The sequence below is a fragment of the Chlamydotis macqueenii genome, chromosome 10, assembly GCF_036417535.1.
Source record: "Chlamydotis macqueenii isolate bChlMac1 chromosome 10, bChlMac1.mat, whole genome shotgun sequence".
Taxonomy (NCBI): Eukaryota; Metazoa; Chordata; class Aves; order Otidiformes; family Otididae; genus Chlamydotis; species Chlamydotis macqueenii.
Window position 1 is genome coordinate 23,161,500 of NC_141565.1, and position 18,387 is coordinate 23,179,886.

Genomic DNA, 18,387 nt, shown 5'->3' on the forward strand with positions numbered 1-18,387 from the left:
TGTGTGAAAGGCTCTGTTCAATGTATACAGCAAAAAAAAAGCAAGCTACTCTGCATCTACATCATTTTTTTTTCACAGGAGGATGTTGGCTACAATATCTTGTGTCTTACCTCCTGGAAGAAGGAGGTAAGATTGTGGGAGGAAATTACACGCAACACTGATTAGATGGCAGGTCAACTAGAAACAGGCAAATCAGTGCCCGGCCAAGATAAGACAGAGACAAAAAGAAAGAGCTCAAGAAGCTGTGACCATTGGGTGTGGAATTTGGAAAGGCACTTTCAGGATGAAAGATAAAACAGGAGATTTTGTTAGGGCCTAAAATTTGTCTCCCTTTTTATTTTCAGTGCTTGGGTCTAGTTCCCAATCTCTATTTCACGAGCACAACAGCTCCTGTGCTACTCCCACCATTCCCCCTTCCCTGGCATCCTGTCCAAGTCCGTAGCAGGGAACCAGGAAGGAAATGTGCTAATTCCAAACTGATGATGTTCTATGGCATTTGCCAGAGAAGACCAAATGCCATATCTCTGGGACAGACTCTCCTTTCATTATTCACTTTGGCTTACAAATGAGACATTGTTTTCTGGCTTTGTAAACTGTTTACATTTCTTTAAGCATTTCACAGTAGCAAAGGCAAGGACACTGCCAAGTGACTTTCTGCTACTGAGAGCCTGATCCAGGTTGTCCTGAACTCCCTCAGCTCCTTGTCATTTCGGTACCTTGCCAGGGTTCTTCAGCCCTTCAGTGCTCGGCTTAGGAATCAACACCACAGCAGCTTTCGTGGAAGGGCATTCCCCCTCCCACTCAGAGCCTGACCCAGGCCAGAATGTGCATAGCACACACTGGCAACAGCCAAGACTCTCAGTTGAACAGGGAAAACGCATTTGTAGTCTGAATGAACATCCTGGTTTTTTAGGTCTGCTAGGTGCTGAGTTTTAGCATTTATTATTGAAGCAAAAAGGGCTCAGCACTTGGCAGTGTGAGACCCTTTCTGTACCTAAAATTGTAAAAGGTGTGTTTCACAAGATCACAGGCTGGTTGAGGTTGGAAGGGGCCTCTGGAGGTCAGCTGGTGCAAGCCCCCTGCTCAGGCAGGGCCATCTAGAGCCAGTTGCCCAGGATCGTGTCCAGGTGACTTTTGAATATCTCCAAGGATGGAGACTCCACAACTTCTGTGGGCGACCTGTGCCAGTGCTCAGTCACCCTCACAGTGAAAAAGTGTTTCCTGATGTTTGAGGGAACCTCTTGTGTTTCGGTGTGTGCCCGTTGCCGCTGGTCCTGTCACCGGGCACCACTGAGAAGAGCCTGGCTCCATCTTCTTTGTACCCTCCCTTTTGGTATTTATATACGTTGGTGAGATCCCCCCTGAGCCTTCCCTTCTCCAGGCTGAACAGACCCAGCTCTCTCAGCCTTTCCTCACAGGAGAGGTGCTCCAGTCCCTTCACCATCTTCATGGCCCTTTGTTGGGCTCTTTCCAGTATGTCCATGTCTCTCTTGTACTGGGGAGCCCAGCACTGGACACAGCGCTCCAGCTGTGGCCTCACCAGTGCTGAGTAGAGGGGAAGGATCCCTTCCCTCAACCTGCTGGCAACGCTTTGCCTAATGCAACCCAGGATACCAGTAGGCACCATTGCGGCAAGGGGATGTTGCTGGCCTGTGTTCAACTTGGTGTGCACCAGGACCCCCAGGCCTGTTTCTGCCAAGCTGCTTCCCAACTGGGTGGCTCCCAGCATACACTGGTGCCTGGGTTTGTTCCTCCTCAGGGGCAGGACTTTGAACGTCATTAAGTTCTTCTCAGCCCATTTTTCCAGCCTGTTGCAGTCTCTCTCAATGGCAGCACCCTCTGGCATATCAGCCGTTCCTCACAGTTTTGTGTTATCTGCAAACTTTCTGTTTGCCTCCCTGGGCACCTGGCACCTTGCTGACTAGCCCTGTTTCTGCCTACAACACTGCAGTATATCTCACACATTCCTCACTGTTTCAGGACGACCTCATTTTTCAAAGGCCTTTCATGCAGTCAAGTCCAAACTCTACAAAATCAGTGTAGAATACTTAGAATGATATAGCACTTGCCATGCCGATGCATCCACTGTTAATTGAATTGTATTACACCTGCCAAGGTAGAGGGAGAGCATTTCCCAGATTTCCAGATCTAGGGGAGTTTGAGGCTCAGAGGACCGGGGCCCAGCCCAGCAAAATGCTCAGATCACAGCTCCCAGCAGGGAACGTGTGTGGGCCTCACAGCTGGCCTCAACTATGCCTTGCTGCATGTGCCTGCACATTTCCTTATTTCGTGAACGGATTGCCGTTGATTCCCAGCGCCCTTTAGAGACCCAGAATGAAACCCTGGGTATTTTTTTCCCCTCGGTGAGGCGCAGCTGCTACAAGAGGGTGAGCATAACAAACCGACCGTGTGAAATCTACTTTTTTTTTTACCCAGCAGTGCCACCTCCTGCTCCTGTCTTCTCACTGCAACTGGGCTGACAAAGGGTCCCCGTCTCACGCCCAGCCCAGCGTTGCTCCAGGCCCCGGGCCGTGCCGGGGTGCCGCGCACGGGACCCCACTGGCTCCTCCCTCCCGCAGCTGCCCTGCACACGCGGGGCGCGGGGGGCACGGGGCGAGGGCTGGCCGGGGCGGCGTGGGGCACTGCTCCCCACTGCCTCGCTGGGCCCTGCGGCCCAGCAGCTCCGCCTGCCCTCCGGCCCCAGGCCGGGGGATTCGCCCTGCGGGAGCCGGCAGCCTGGGCCACAGGTACCAGCAGGCAGCAGCCGCCGGCTGAGGAGCCCACGGGACCGGGGCTGCCGAGGCGTCGCCTGCGAGTGTACGGGCCGTGGGTGTCGTGAGACACGAGGAAGCCGAGCTCACAGCAACACACCGGGGCTGTGATGCTGGCCTGACGTGCACACCGCTGCTGTCCAGGCAGCACAGCTGCTATGTGTGCTCCTGAAATACATAACAAACCTGAGGGCCTCCTTGGTATTTCAGACCCTGCCATTCACGTTCACAACGAGCGGGTAAGGTCTGCGCAGCCAGCAGACGTGCACCCCACTACCTCAGCCTGGGGCCGGCGAGGAATCAAACCGGGAGCGCAGATGTACAGCGGTGTGCGCTGCGTACCGCGCGGCCTGCGCACAGAGGCGATCGCTGTCGTCCGTTGTGCCGGCTCACCGGCAGACGCGGCGCGGGCCCCGGCTGAGCACGGCGAGCCTGCCCGCGCCGCCCTCTCAGCGCGGCTCGGTCTCCCGCGCGCCTCCCGCGGCACCGGCGGGCGCGGGCCGGGCGGCGCCGGCAGGGGGCAGCAGCGCGCCGGCGCCGGGAGGACGCCCTCGGGCTGTTCCGCACGGGTCAAGTACAGCAGCTAAGGCCGCTCAGAATCCAAAGCCACCCTTGACCAAACGTGAGACATCCATCACTGCCAGTTCGGGACAGGTCACTTCCAGGGGGTACACTTCACTGTTTCACCTGTGCCCCTCAAGATCGTCAAGAACAACACCAGCACACAGACAATTCACAGCACTCTCGTGTCACGTGATCCCTCTTTGGTTTTCCTGAGAGCTTAGAGCTTCCATCCTTCAGCTGGGCAACACAGAACCATTCTTTTGACTGTGGACAAAAGCCAATTTTATTTCTTTGAAGAACAAAGAAGAATGAAAAGGTTGGGATATAGCTGCCCAGGATTATGTGTACACAACAGACCTCTGGAAACAGACAGGCAAGCCCCATAGCTCTTTCTGGCATGACTAATCCGCAGCAGAAATACACCATTCCTGCGCAGAATGGGTATTATGAAAACACACACACAAGAGAGTCAGACCAGAAGTGCACATACTGACCACTTCCAGGAAGAGTGCCCACTCGAATTAGGGCTGAAACTTATGTTTCCTATCTAGTGTCTGGGCTAGAATTTCATATTGGTCCTTTATTGCTTACTACAGACCTGTACCCTGAACTTGAAGTGGATGCAAGTATTATTTCCTGTAAGAAACCGAGCTATTAACTGATTTATAGCCATTCTGGACATTTCCACCATTTTTATTTCACACTGCTACTGCGCTTTTCCTTAATTTTGCATTTTTATCTCAAACTTCATTGTGTTGAATTCATGTCTGAAAATCAAGAGACAAATGGTTTAGTCTTTCTGTTGTATTAAATGGGAAGAATGCCCAAACTGAGGAGGTGGTGGACTAATGAAACCTTTGAGAGCAGGTCACTCACTGTGGGGGTGGCACACAACACAACTGTATCTTAGCTGAGGTTACAGGTTCCACGTGGGTCAGATCTTCACGTGGAATAAATCACAGCATCTGGCTCAGACTGGTTAATCAAGTGGTGTCCCTCTGTAAAGAAAAGGAGCGGGTAGGCACTGTTAATCCTTCTGTCCCTAGAGTTCGTACTGGTCCTCTGATGCAGTGACAATTAATCAAATGCTACCACACAACTCATTAGTCTGAACTCTTGTACAGCACTGTATCATTCAGAGTGATTGTGTTCATCCTTGTCTGGGACCACATAGCCTGTTTGCAGCTGTCTTAAATGCTTCTGCTGCCTCACATTTCATCTTCTCGTCAAGGCTGTATAAGGAGCTAAGCTTGTAACACTGAATTACGGACACAAACAAGGGCGGGTGAGTAAAAACGGGGTCTTATTCAAACCAACGTAGTGCTAAGATGGACTCAGAAAACATGGAGAGAGTCAAGTCAGTTAGAAATTAATAAACAAACCTGACTATTATTAATTCACAAATACATTTCTGCATATTTTTTTCCCCACAAAGTTCTTTGCAAACTTCAGCTGAAATACCTAAGAACTTTTTATCCACTAAAATGCAGCTACCACTGGGATACAGGTGAAATGTGGAAACTCCAGGCCTTTGAGTTATTCAGGCGACATGAGCTGGTTCAGGGAACAGACTGTGAAGTACAGACTTTGTTAAGAGCGTATTCTCTTCATTTTCAAGAGACTGCTGGGTGTGGGGTCTGCTTTGGCTGTACTGTGTGAGCTGAATATTCACAATCTGCCTAGAAGCACAAATCAGGCTGGGGAAAAAAAAAAAAGAAATGCAAGAATGCAAGAAGTCCTTGTTTTCTGCTTTTCTTTTCTGTCTTGCATTTTAACTGTGTGTATGAGAGAGAACAAGGGACTGAGACGGGCTTGAGGACAGCATTATGCACACCGCATGCCCTGAAGTGTAGAGTGTCAGTGAACTGAAAATGGTCTGAGATGAGCAACTGATGCTGCACTTTGTGATGAATTCAGGTTATAGATTTCAGATCTGGATGGAAATATCTGAATTTGAGATATTTTAATCCAGAATTGCATTCTACAGATAGGAATGAGGCTATGGTACCTTGCTATTAATTTTCTGTTTCCAAGTAGCAATAACAATTTGCTTTTGTAGAAGACAAGATCCTCATACAAAGGCTTTAGAGAAACACCAGTGGTTGTTCCAACAGCATAAAAAGGGGCTGTGACAGTTCCACTTCTAGGCTAACTGAAGAAGTGCTCAGAATCTCTTTTTAAAAGCTGTCCACCCCATTTTCAACCTTGCTCAGTTTACAGCCTCTAGGGATGCACCAAGTTTTAGAGGACTTAACAGGCTCCTATTCAGACTGCTACACAAAGGCTATGCGACATTATATAGTTCAATCCCAGTGCATTAACCTAAAATTACCTTTGACATACTCCGATTCATTAACCAGTGTGGAATTAAGCCTGCAGTAAAATAACATCATAAGAACAGAGGATGGGAACAATATGTTGGGTCAAGCTCAATTCTTGACTCGCAGGTAAGTCATATAATACAAATCCACTTGCTATTTTTTTAAGTATACCTTAAAATTTTTACTCTGTGTTAATTAGAAGTACTTTACTAGTGTAGGAAGACTACTCGTTTGTAATAGAGCTAAGAGAACTTTTTGTAGTTTTGTTTAAATTTATTTTAAATGTTGCCATAAATCTAAATAAAATAAGGTATACTGCTAGAGCTCCAGAGGTTTCTGCCTGTGCCACAAGGCCAGGCAGAGGTGAGCTTTCTTCACACCCTGCACAAGCAGAGCTGCACACGTCTGGCATGTAGACACTGCATCGGACTCCAGTTCCCCTTCAGTACTTGGGTGCAAGCCTAGTCAAGCCAAATCAAATTCAACTGCGAAGTCTACATAATTGGAAGGAAGAGCAGACCTTATGGGGCCAGTGCAGCTGTGTTCTGTAAAGGACTGCGAAACGAGTCAGGCACTGAACTTGCAGGGTCAAGCACTCCGTGCTAGAAGCCTGTGAGGGTTTATTTGCCCTGCAGCACATACAGGTAATGGGTCTCTCAGTGGGAGAGCAACAAACTACAAAAAAAGCATGTACTCACTGAACAGCCAGCATAGCACATACCTTAGCCTCTCTTGGTAACTCACTTGCCCGCCCACAACCACTTTCCCCCATGACCAGTGTAGCTCACCACACCTTATGCCATATCAACTGAAGGGGGCTCAACAAGATCAAATCTAAACAGAAAGCATTCAATGAAAATTATCCATACAAATCAACACAAACAGGTTGATAAGAACAGTTACATTACACCAGCTCCCCTCGTCTTCAGGCTTTGCTGGTGTGTATGGCCTGATTTTAAAACCTTGCATCATTGAGCTCATGCTCAATGCCCCTAATGCAAAGCAGCGACATCCTTGCATGTTTTGTTCATTATTTGCCAATCGCAGATGAGCTGCAGCCTCTGAATTGCTTACACGTGACTCATAAAAAGCACAAGTTTCATGAAGTGGGAAATCAAGTCACATAACTTTACTGTTATGAGTAGGTTTTTCTGTTCTAAAAATATGGGATCTAAGTAACCCATCCATGCAGTCAAAACATTAAGAGGCTGCCTGAAACTCTAGGAGGCATAACATTTTAAAAAATAGGTAATTAAGTTGCTTTTAACTACCCAAGTAATCCTTTCTTATCAAGTCTTACTTGCAGCCTCTGTAAGTCATTGTTCCTTGTCACCGTTTGCAGTCTAACATTATCTTGCACTTCTCCAGTAAACCCCCTGCTAATTTCCCCTACTTTTCAAGTATTTGCATTATGCAAATTAGAAAGGGTACATTATTTGGTGCTTCCTCTTTGAATCTCAGTCCATCTTCTGCTTAGACCAAGATAATCCTTTTGGGCATAGGAAGAAAACTGGAAGATGAACACAGTAATTGGAAATGTAACAGCAAGAAACTAGCCTATCTGGGTGACTGGGATGTGGTTTTAATTGATATCTACCCAGATCATATAGGCAGGGAAAATCATGAGTCTTAACAGCTCTCTAAGCTGTGATATCATTATTACAGTGGCAAAATGATCAGGTACACCCTGCATTACATGTTAGATGCAAGAACCATCAGCTTGTAATGGGCATGGCATTGTTACAACATTTACAGAACCTGAATCAAAGACGAAGAAGAAAGTAAGAAAAGGGGATCACAAGAATCCCATTTGACTTTATATTCTATGGTTGAATTTATAAAAAGAGTGTCTTACTGTAGATTTGTAGTGCAACTATGAAACAGATGTAAGGAAACATAATTAAAATTGTCCATGTAATAGAGCAAAGCACAAAACAGGACATAAGCATCTCGTAACTAGAATTCTGTCCTACCACATGAAGGAATACTAGTCATAAAAAATACTTACTGGATAAAATTAAGTGCAAACCAAACTGCTTCTTTCAAACTGCCTTGAACTGTAATAAACCTCAGCTCTACGTTCAAATGTAGTAATGTCTTGCCTGTTGCCTTATCTGAGTTAAGATAAGGCAATAGGGCTTATCTGGGAAAACCAGAACCTCCAGCCCATTTTCTTTCCCATCTTCTCTCCCATACATTGTCTGCCACAGTCCAGCCTATATTAATAAGAAAGCTAATGAATGCTATGAGAACACGTACGTATGCAGGGGGAATATATTTAGAACAACAGCTGTTTGGGTGTAAGTTGAATGGGTCACTGTGCTGTACATTTCCTTAGCAGACTGTCACTGGTATTTCCATTCTCTGATGTTAAACTCTACTCCTCCCCAAAGAATTACAGAAGCAGCTAGGTATAGTTGTGTCTGAGATCATGAGGTGGAAGGGATGGACACCAAAAAACTGCAGGGCCTCTTTTTTAAATGAGACCAGAAATCCCATATGCATGCATTAAACTAATGCAGACAAAAAATCCAGGATGCAGGCTTCGTCCTCATTGGCGCTCACATATGACCAGAGAAAGTGCTGGCAGATCAGGTTTCTACCAGATATCTTTCCATCAGCACAAAATTGTATTTTGCCTATTTCTTTCAGGCTCCAAGCTATGATCTAAGGATGTAGCTTTTCTTTCAAGCGATGATGACTAAAAGAGTATGGGGCAGGATGCATTTTTAAATTTTATTTATAATATTTTCTATAAAGCTTTTTTCTGCCCTGCCATTACAGACTTACGTGTTTACACTTCTAGGGCAGATTCAAATTTTTCTTAGTCTCCAGGTGTGCAAGTGTGCTAAAAACATTGAAGCTGGTGGGAGGCATCAGCAGTTATCTAATATAAACTTTTACGGGGATATAGTTATACTAGATCTAACAGAAATTTATAGCAAATACAGTTGGTTTCTCTATAACCACATCTAAACAAGAGAAGAAATTTGTATCACCAAAGCAGTATAAAAATAAAAAGAAACCTCATCCCCAAGAAACCTAAGAAGCCCCAAAGAAAACCCACATCCTTTGTTTGACAATTTTTGAATTACCAAGGTTTGTGCATAACAAACATGCAACTGGCCTCGTCTATCAGAAATATTCAGAAATAACTTCAGATTAGCACATCTAACTCTCTGGGTAGGTTAGTGACAGAGCACCACTCTGTTTTGCAACTGCAGCTGTAAAATTGTCTCACTGCTCAGATCTCTTCCCATCCCTAAGCAGCATGTTTTATGGAATCATGGAATCATGGAATCACGAAACAATTAGGGTTGGAAGGGACCTTTAAAGGCCATCTAGTCCAACCCCGCTGCAAGGAGCAGGGACATCTCCAACTGGATCAGGTTGCTCCTGTTTTGTCATAGGAGAAGGCAGGAAAAGGGTAAAAGGAGTAAAAGCTTTACTAAGTCACTGTCAGGGAGCAGCAAGGGCTAAAGGATGGAGAGCCAGGAGCCAAGCACAGTAACACAGCTGGTAGGGCAGAGGCCTCCAAAGGCCAGGACCCAAGCCACAGTACCTCAGCAAGGTGAGGAGAGGCCCAGAGATTGTCACCAGGTCCTACCAGGAGTCCAGATCACCAGACAAATTTGTAGAGATGAGGAAGTCTATCCGCAAGTCAAGGCCAGGTCCCGTGATTGCCAGGAAGGGTCGCGCAACTCGGCAGGCTGAGAAGCCAGTCAGGTCAGGGTCTAGATCAAGGAGGTCTATGGCTAACTGAACACAGGGGTAACTGAACTGAAAGCCAGTACACCAGGCCTGCCTAAACGAAGCCCCCGTCCCCATAGGCAGAGGGGTTCGGTGGAGGGCCCAGGTCAGGCTGTTCAGGGCTGTTAAGGCCTGTTAGAGCCTGCAGGGCCCTGACACTCAAGAGAAAAAACATTAATCACAACTAATCAAAGACAGATTTTAACTTACAGAGAGGGAAGACATTAGACTCAGGCCAATAATCAAAGAAAAGATGAGAAAAAAGCAGGAATAATAGCTATAAGAAAGAAGAGTAAGAAGTAAATGGGACAAAACTGAGATATAGCAGCCCTGGGCCACGCTGCTGGGTTAGCCTCGTACTAGACCTGGAAGATCAGGAGAACGGAGGGAGACTTGGGAGACTAGCTGGTGGCAGAGGGACTCTTGGATTTGCATCAGGGTCTGCTCTCAGATTTGGATTCAGGGCTGTTCTCAGAGGACAGAAAGAGCTGAAGCAGGAAGGACACCAAGAACATTAGTAGAGGGAAGTGTGACGCTCCGTGGCACACCACAAGGCTGGGCATGCAGATTCTTCCATTATCTCTGTGCAGCTGGGAACACAGAAGGCCAAAGCTCTTCTGCAAAACATATCCTGTAGCAACAGTGGTGGAAAAGATGAAGGAAATTCAGCAGAACAGGCTGTAAAACTGATTGCTTTGAATATAACTGAAAGGTTTTGTTAGGGTCCTGAGCGCACTAATAGGCACTGCTGCCCTTGTTGCCACTCACCTTCTGGTTCTCCACGCCTCAGCGAGGCCCTGGCCTCACTGCTTCCTGCCAGGTTTACACTGAACCTCTGGATGAACAGGGGAACGGGGATATTTGTCCCTGTTTCTGCTCAAAGGCAGATTCATGACAAGCATCCTATAGGCATTATGCCTGACTTAACGTGACATCAAGGGGAAACCTTCCAGCCTCAATGTGTGGGGCAGTGTGAAGTTAATACTGACATTCATTACAAATGCTGTACATCCAAGGCTTCATGTCGTGTCCTGGCCGAGACCTAAATGAGTGTGAAGTGGCTGACAGCATTCTCACCATAACGGCAAATTATTTCATTGGGCTCCTGATGAACAGCAGGTGATGCAGAGGTGCCAAGGCATGACAGGAACACGCAGCAGGAGGCCATGAAAGACATTATTGATCCAGTCACTGGAGTGAGATGTCCCAGAATAATGATGATCAAACACAGGGTTTACTTACTCTGGAACAAGGGATCAATACTCAGACAGACAGCTTGGGAGGAATGATTTGGTGGCATAATGAGTTTCTCTCTTGGTGACAATGAGTGCTGAACTCCCAGTTCTCATACACTCGAAGAGAAAAAACACGTTTCCATTTTTCAGTGTAAGTAAAACTTGCCAGTTCTGCGATCCTTCTGAGGATGCATGCAGAAAATGAAGTCTGTGGAGGAGACAAAATGGATTCAGGCAGGTGAGTACCGTGTACATAGCTGCGTTTCTCAGAGACTCGGTGCTTTCAGGCTTCACAAGGGAAGTACAAAGCCCATGTACACTCCCTTAGCTCCATTTACTGGTAACAACCTTTGTGAGAATAAAAATGAATGTTCTTACAAGAAGGATCCCACTGTAGAGGGAGCACTTCAGGAGAAATGCTGGAAGGAAGGACAGCAATAATGACGAGGCTACAAATTTTGAAGACTAATTTGAGTAGTGTACTATTACCTATTTAATACGACATCCTCAGAAATTGAGGTTCATCAGGCCTTTTGTTCTAGATTCATGTATGTAATAAGAAATGAGAAAATGCAAACACAGATACAAGACAAAAGCAGCAGTAAAATCTATAATTTCTCTTTCTGCTGGGGGAGATGAAGTGCTATTAAATAAAATAACTCTTCTTCAATTTAATGATTTCTTTCTATCAGCTCAGTATATAAGTAGCAAAGAGGCATTTTGACTGAGGGGATTGCTGTTTGACATTAATCCACTCTGCCAGTGAGCTCCTACAGGATCTTGAGCAAGGCTTGTGAGACATTTGCACACACCAGCCTACACTGCAGACTACGCTGAAAGCTTGGTCAAGTGGTATGTGCGCTGGGCTGCTTGAGGTGAAGTAGCTGGGCATCAACACATGCAGGGAAGAGTCAGAACTGCTACTCACTCCTCCAAAAACAGTTCCTACCAGAGCTCATTCTGAGCAGCAGTAAATCACATGAGGCCAGATACTGATCTCAATTATACCTGTACAGACTCTGAGAAATATTTCATCTGACTGTAAGACCTACTGGCTGGATGTGTTGTTCAGTCTTCTCATTGAAGAAGAGATCTAATAAAATCACTCAAGTCAACAGAACCTGCTTTAGCTGCCCCACGGGGAAAGCTGGGAAAAGCGACAGGAGCGGCAACACGTGGGGGATACGGGAATGCTCATATTCCATAGCAGGCTCTGGGCAGAACTACTGAAAACAGAAGTAGTGTTTTCGCCAATACTGAAACTACTCCCCTGGCAATGGAACTACATCACAGTTAGGGTTGGGCAAAAATCAGAATTACTTTTGGAAAGGGCAAGGATGCATTTTTTTTCCTTTAGGCAACAGTCTGGAGACCAGAGCAGTAGGTTGAGGTTAACTCCACTAGAAAGTGCTGAATGATGATAATGAGCTAGCATGACAACTATGAAATTATAAAATGGTTCTGCATTTGTAAAAAAGTATTTCTTCTGTTGCAAGTTACAAGTAGTAAAAATAACTAGGGAGACAATTTGTGACAGCAATTAGAATCCAGCCCTGCCCTTACTCATCAGCCTGTACTTGTAGTCATGAGTGCTCAGAGAAGATAGACACAAAAATCTTTTGTTTAGGAATACATCACTTCACCAGCTTTCTTCAAGCCCTTCCACCCTCACAAAAAAACCACTGAAGTAAATATGCCTCAAGCTTCATGATGCTGCAGCTTTGCTCAGCAAACATCTCATTTTCTGTACTGAAGTGAATATATACCTACTTGGAGACCAAGATTAAAACTGTCATTTACTCTAAGTGCTACATAGTGCAGGCACTTTCTTCACATAGTTGAAGATGGTTTATGAAATGAAAGCAGCAAGTACACAAAGAAAAACGGAACATGAATTATCTGTATAGCCCAAATCATATAGACATTCTGATTACTGCTTTGTTTTACAAAGATAGCTAAAATTTGTCATGCTCCATACAACAAGCTTTTCCTCTCACCGACTTGGTCAGACGTTGAGAAGATGACATACAAGATTTTTCTAGTCTCATAAACACGACTTGCCAACAAAGTACTTTGTTCTACATTAGGTAGTGCTGATCAATAGATAAAAGGCTGAAAGGAAATGGAACCTACCAAGGAATAAAGATGCATTTTGCAGGAACAATGTGTAGTCATTAGGTATAATTGGGCAAATGGTAGTGTGATCTTAAAAGCCGCAGTGATCATAGTCCCTTGAGTGCCTTATCCAATTAGGGGAAAGGTGCATTAGATACGCCTTGCTTTATTGTACTGCTGAAGTGGAGAGCAGGTGTGAGAATACAAACAAGTTTGTAATCCTTGCTTTGCAAATAAATCCTTAATCACTCTGGCTCTTATTTCCATACCAGATTGAACTTTTTGATATTTATGAGAGCAACTTGGCAGCTCCCTTTTTGTGGCTCAAATGAGTAGCAGGTCCAAGAGATTTTTTTAAGGCTTCTAATTCCTAATACTAGTGCATATGGTTTATTTCAGGTCAGAACCAGAAGCTATAATGAGACACCCAAGCAAAAAAAAATATTGGATTAAGCCCTGCTGAAAATGCGAGCCACACAATGTAAGTGGGTAGTGTATAGTTCCACCATTTCTTATTTCATTGTGTGAGTATACAAGTATTAGAAGAGTAAGACTTTGATATATAAAGGCCAACTTACAGCTTCCGTTAAGAAGTTACTTCTCTTGCTATATTACTTCACTACTACTACTACCATCACTCATAGGATAAAACTGGAAGAGAGAAGCCTACTGCCATGATATTCACAGCATTTTCACCCTTGAAATATGCTCAGTCTTTGGCTTCACAGTCTGCTTATCGGTTGAATATGGTCCAAGAGATGACAGGCATTGGGATAAAGAGGAGTTTTTAGTAGGTCTGTTGACTAGAGAATTCCGCGTGAGTGGGAAAGAAATACAGGCTCTCACATATTACTACAGTGGCGGTTTTCATGTCTCTTTTGTAAGACATTTTTGTTGAAGAGCATTAATGTTTTTGAACACAGTAAATAAAGTCCACCAGCACATCTTGTGAAATGCTGGAGGCAAGGGATTTGATTTGATGGAACACTGGTCTAAGACAATACTGTATGTCAAACTGTGTGCTATGAGGTGCTACGACTGGAATCCCTATAAATTGTTTAATAATCTCCCTACACACAAGTGAATTCCTATGCCCACCATCCTCTGCTCAACAATTATTAACAGCAGTACACATTAACAGCTTGATTAATACGGGGACTTTTAATTAAAACCTAAAAGAAACAGGCATTTGACCCATCAGAGAAGAAAGTGGAACGTACTGTTTTATTGCTTAGTGGTGGATTTCACATAACAAAGTTACTGCAAAGCTGACATTTTCCTTCCTGTGTCCAAGAGCCGTGACTGAGAGAAGAACAGGCTGGTAAACTAGGACATAAATTAGACACAAAGATCACAGTTACCTCTGGGAGAGAAATTAAGCTTGTATAAAGTGTTATTTTCTGAGTGATACTGTTTTACATGTTGGTAGAGCACCATGCACAGGAGCATGGCTGCTCTAAGACACAAGCTGTATGCAAAAATCTTTCTGCTCTGAGAAATTCTTTGTTGGAACCACCCTACAGTTGCAAATGAGATACCAAAGCAGAAAGAGCAGTGGGGGAAAAGAATTTAGATTTTCTTCTGATTAAACAATGACTTCTAAAAAAAAACCCAGCACTCAGGTAATTGGTGTGATGTTTTCAGATGCCTGATACAACCACTTCAAGAGGGAGTGTATCAGCTCTGAAGAGGCAGCTCCTCGACTGATCTAACTACAGGAAAAAGAAAGGTAGCTGTCGCATTCCAATACGGAGTTCTGGCTCAACAGTCACTGGCCTTGCTTGGATATCACATTATAGATGAGGAGGAAGAGAGAGCAGGCAGAATTCTGGCTACAAACTGCCTGCAGGTGCTGTGATCCACGCCAAAGAGAGAATCAGAAAAGATATTTCCTTCTGCCAACAAACACCTGTCTGAGATGTGCACCCAACAGGTCCATTTCATTTTGTCTTCCCCTCCCTACCTCAGGGGTTGGGTGCTTTGCAGGGTGGGCCCACAGTGCCAGAGTGTCTGGCTTGAGGTACAAACCATAATTATTACATGGGGTAGTGCTATCATCAAAGGCTGCAACATTTTCTCATTTGTGTAGAAATACGTATCTAAATTAAATGCAGAGCTGCTAATGAAACAACAATATTTATTACACACTTCAGTACCTCATCATAGTTAAACATAATTGAGTTATGTTCCAGTTCTACCTGGAAGCATCCTTTGAAGAACAATGTCACAGAGTGGCCCCAGAAGCCCTGGAATTTTCTCTGGCAAGCCATAATTAAATAAATGTTTGGCATCTTTCTTTTCTAAATCACCTCTGCCCTTGATAAAATAAGCAAAGATCAACAGCACAATTTGTTGCAACCCTAGGATTACTTGCACTGAGAAGCAGGTCTTATTACATCAGGATGAAGGCAGAGTAAATATTTCATTCTTTGTACTGGGAATGTCTAGCCCTGTGCCAAGAAGCTCTGACTCCTCTTGATCCATCTGATCAGTATGCTGAATTAAATCAACCGGGGCTGAGCAGTCCCTACAGTTTATGCAAGCAAGAATGTGGTACGGATAGGAAGAAAGAGGAATGAGACTGTCTTTTTCAGTGATTACTTGCAATTAGATCTGATTGTGCTTAACAGTGACCCAGTTGACGCTGGTCTAAAACCAGGCTGCCCAAATTCTACCTTCTCTATGCCTCCAGCTGTGTGACTGTGATCTGTCCCTTGCACCAGCAATTAGTTGTAAAACTAATTAGTTCCTTGAACCAACATAATAATTTGAGAATGATCATCAACTGTTGCTTAATTGCGAGGTCACCAACTGAGTATTTGAGTTTTCTCTTCAGTCCTTATGCTCCCCTAAAGGTGGTTTGTTCACTGTGACAGATACCCGAAGGAAAAATGTTTCCCTGACAAAGAACCTTGGTGGAAGTATAAGGCCCGTCACCTAGCCAAACAAGCCAATAAAACTTCTTTCTCTGCTGTTTAGTGGCTAAATTAGGAAGTCAGAGTGTTCTTATTTTCAAGTCTCATACAAGAAGTAGCGAGACTTAATTTAAAGACACCTTGTTCAGTCAGAAACATCTAAATAGGCATTGATTGTTTTTCCTTAGTTGGATGTGTGAGTCTCTTTAAAAGCAGAAACTTTGTTATTTGTGCTCTGCCCCTGTTGCTAGACAGGCTACAGGGCTTGTATCAACACTACTGGAATAAAAAAAATAAGAGTTTGAACAAGTCTAAACTCTCACACTCCTTAGAACCAGGAGGCTTGCCATTGAATTGAGATTAAGATGTTCAGGGCCAGTCACTTCGCTTAGTTAGAAGCACCTGCAAGGGCCCTGGAGAAGAATCACCCCAGAAAACATGCGCACGTATGGACATTTCACAATAGCTGTACAGACAAAGATTAGCTGCAGAGACCTGTAAAAGCCCCTTCCAATTTTATGGGCAGAAAAACTTAATTATGCCAACATCTTGGGAAGGTTGAAACCTTCTCTCTGGAAGGCGACTTTAGAAATGTTGCTCCCATCGTCGGAATCTAAAAGCAAATTAAGTCTTCAAATGAGTACGTTATACACAAGTAATTAGGTTCCCAAAGGAGAGAACATTAAGTTATAGCATGCTATCCATTAGAAAAGGACAGAAGTGTTAAAAACCACGGAGTTGTTTTCCATTCATTACAAGCATTTGTATAAACACACTTCCTGCGCTGCTCGTGTTCCCTGCTCCTTGAAACAGTAAGCACAGGAGTAAGGTTAATGCTTTCCCACAGCTGTGCTGATTTCCCTGACCAAAGGTTGGTGTACAGTGTATAGACAAGGTGTCCACACAGACTTCTGCTCCTGGTCATTTTTCTAAATACCACTGCAGATCAGAAACTATGAGGTCCTTGAGTCACACACATCAACAGGCAGCTGGCACCAGGGGCTCTCCTAGGCCCCTTTGCCTTCAACATCCCTTGTAAAACAGATGACAATTCCAATGTCAGCTACCCACATCTGCATTACTTCAAGGCCTTCTCTGTCCCAAAGTGATGCATTTCTTCAGTTCACAATTCCCTTGTTTTTCTCGCATGCTAAAGTTTTTGTGAGTACATTTCAAGATGTTCCTATTTAAATACAGCATTACCAGCTATAACTCGCAGCTGTCCACAACTGAACCAACCTCTTTACCAGGTATATGCTCCCTAGCATGCCTAGATGATTCTTACCACTTGTCATTTCAGCCACACAATCCTAAAGATACAAACTTGAGTCCCGAAGCAAGAACTCAGAAGAAGCCAAGAGCAAGATTTTACTTCTGTGAGAGGCAGCTGGTCTCAGCTCCCACACTCCGCTGAGCCAGCAGCCCCTGCGTTGGTCCCATCTCCTGGGCCTGGCAGCAGCCTAGCTCCTGCTGAGCTGGGAGACAATTCTTCCTTTCACTTCAAGTACTGACTTGTGCAATCTCTGCCGTTTGCTGGTTCTAATATTCACACATCTCATAACTCAGAAATCAGTGCCTGTTATAATCTACTGATTGTTGCTTTCTAATCCATTCTCTGAGCACCTCCGGTTTCAGCAGCAACACAGCACATGATACTGAACAGTACCAGCAGTTCACAGCCGCACAGCAAGAGATGCTGAGTCGTGTTCAACTTTCTTACCAAAAGTTCTCAAGTTCTTGCAGTGCAAAACAGTACTCTGCTGCAAATGCCAAGGCAGTTCTAGAGGAAAGCAGGAGTCCTTTAAGAGCACTCAACCTGTGGATAATTCAGTTTTTAGAATCCAAAGCTAAAAGGAAACATGAAACAAAAGCCTTTCTTTGGAAAAGCTTTGCAACATGATCCAAGTGCTCTAAGTGGAGATGATTGGGAATTTTAGTTCAAAAGCACACTTCTGACCTGCTAGAGTAGAGGTAGCCTACGTCACCTATTTCCCCCCCTAGCTTAGCTCCACTCAGTGAAGCTTAACTAAGACGTTTTGTCCAGTGCTCTAGGACATACCATTTCATCTGTGTTAAATATTAGGGGATGCATGCTTATACTTGAAAATCAGCCACACAAAGTGTGTGGTCTAAATATATTTCATAGTCCCAGTCCTGGGATTTTAGCACCAAGCACTTATGGGAAATTATGCTGGTTTTGTTCATATTGAACCTAAGCTTCACCTAAATGACTATGAATGATGGGGCAGGGGGACAGTTCTAAACTGAGTACTCTATAAGCTTCCCTCATATTAACCAGGTAATTCACTCAACTCTCCAGTGAAGGGACTTGCTGACCTATTGTGCTCTACGCAAAGTGCACATCTCAGAACTGTGTTAGATATCTGGTGGCTTCTGTGGTTAGCCAAGTACAAGCTGTAGCGTTTCCCAGTTGATTTCTAGCCAATAATCCATACCTTTCATACTGTCAAGGTCTGGATTTTAAGTAACAGCTTCCAGTTTCACTGGTGCCATTAGTGATGGCTACAAGTGATTGATAGGAATAAAAAGCCCCTAATTATTATCTTTGCCACATGCTTTGTAGACACAGTGTCAAACAATAAAGCCACTAGAAAAAAGTCAGGAACAGTTCATGAGTAAAAACCCCACACATAATGCATTTGCATACTCACAGGCAAACAGAAACAATAGAGGGCAAGGGAGCAACACTTGAAAT

The 18,387-nt window shown here is 44.5% G+C and overlaps 1 long non-coding RNA gene across 2 annotated transcripts in view; it reads right to left on the reverse strand.

The window, feature by feature from the left end:
- The window catches only part of LOC147599579 (uncharacterized), a 54,036-nt gene that overhangs the window by 13,130 nt on the left and 22,519 nt on the right, over positions 1-18,387 (reverse strand). The window lies entirely within an intron of this gene.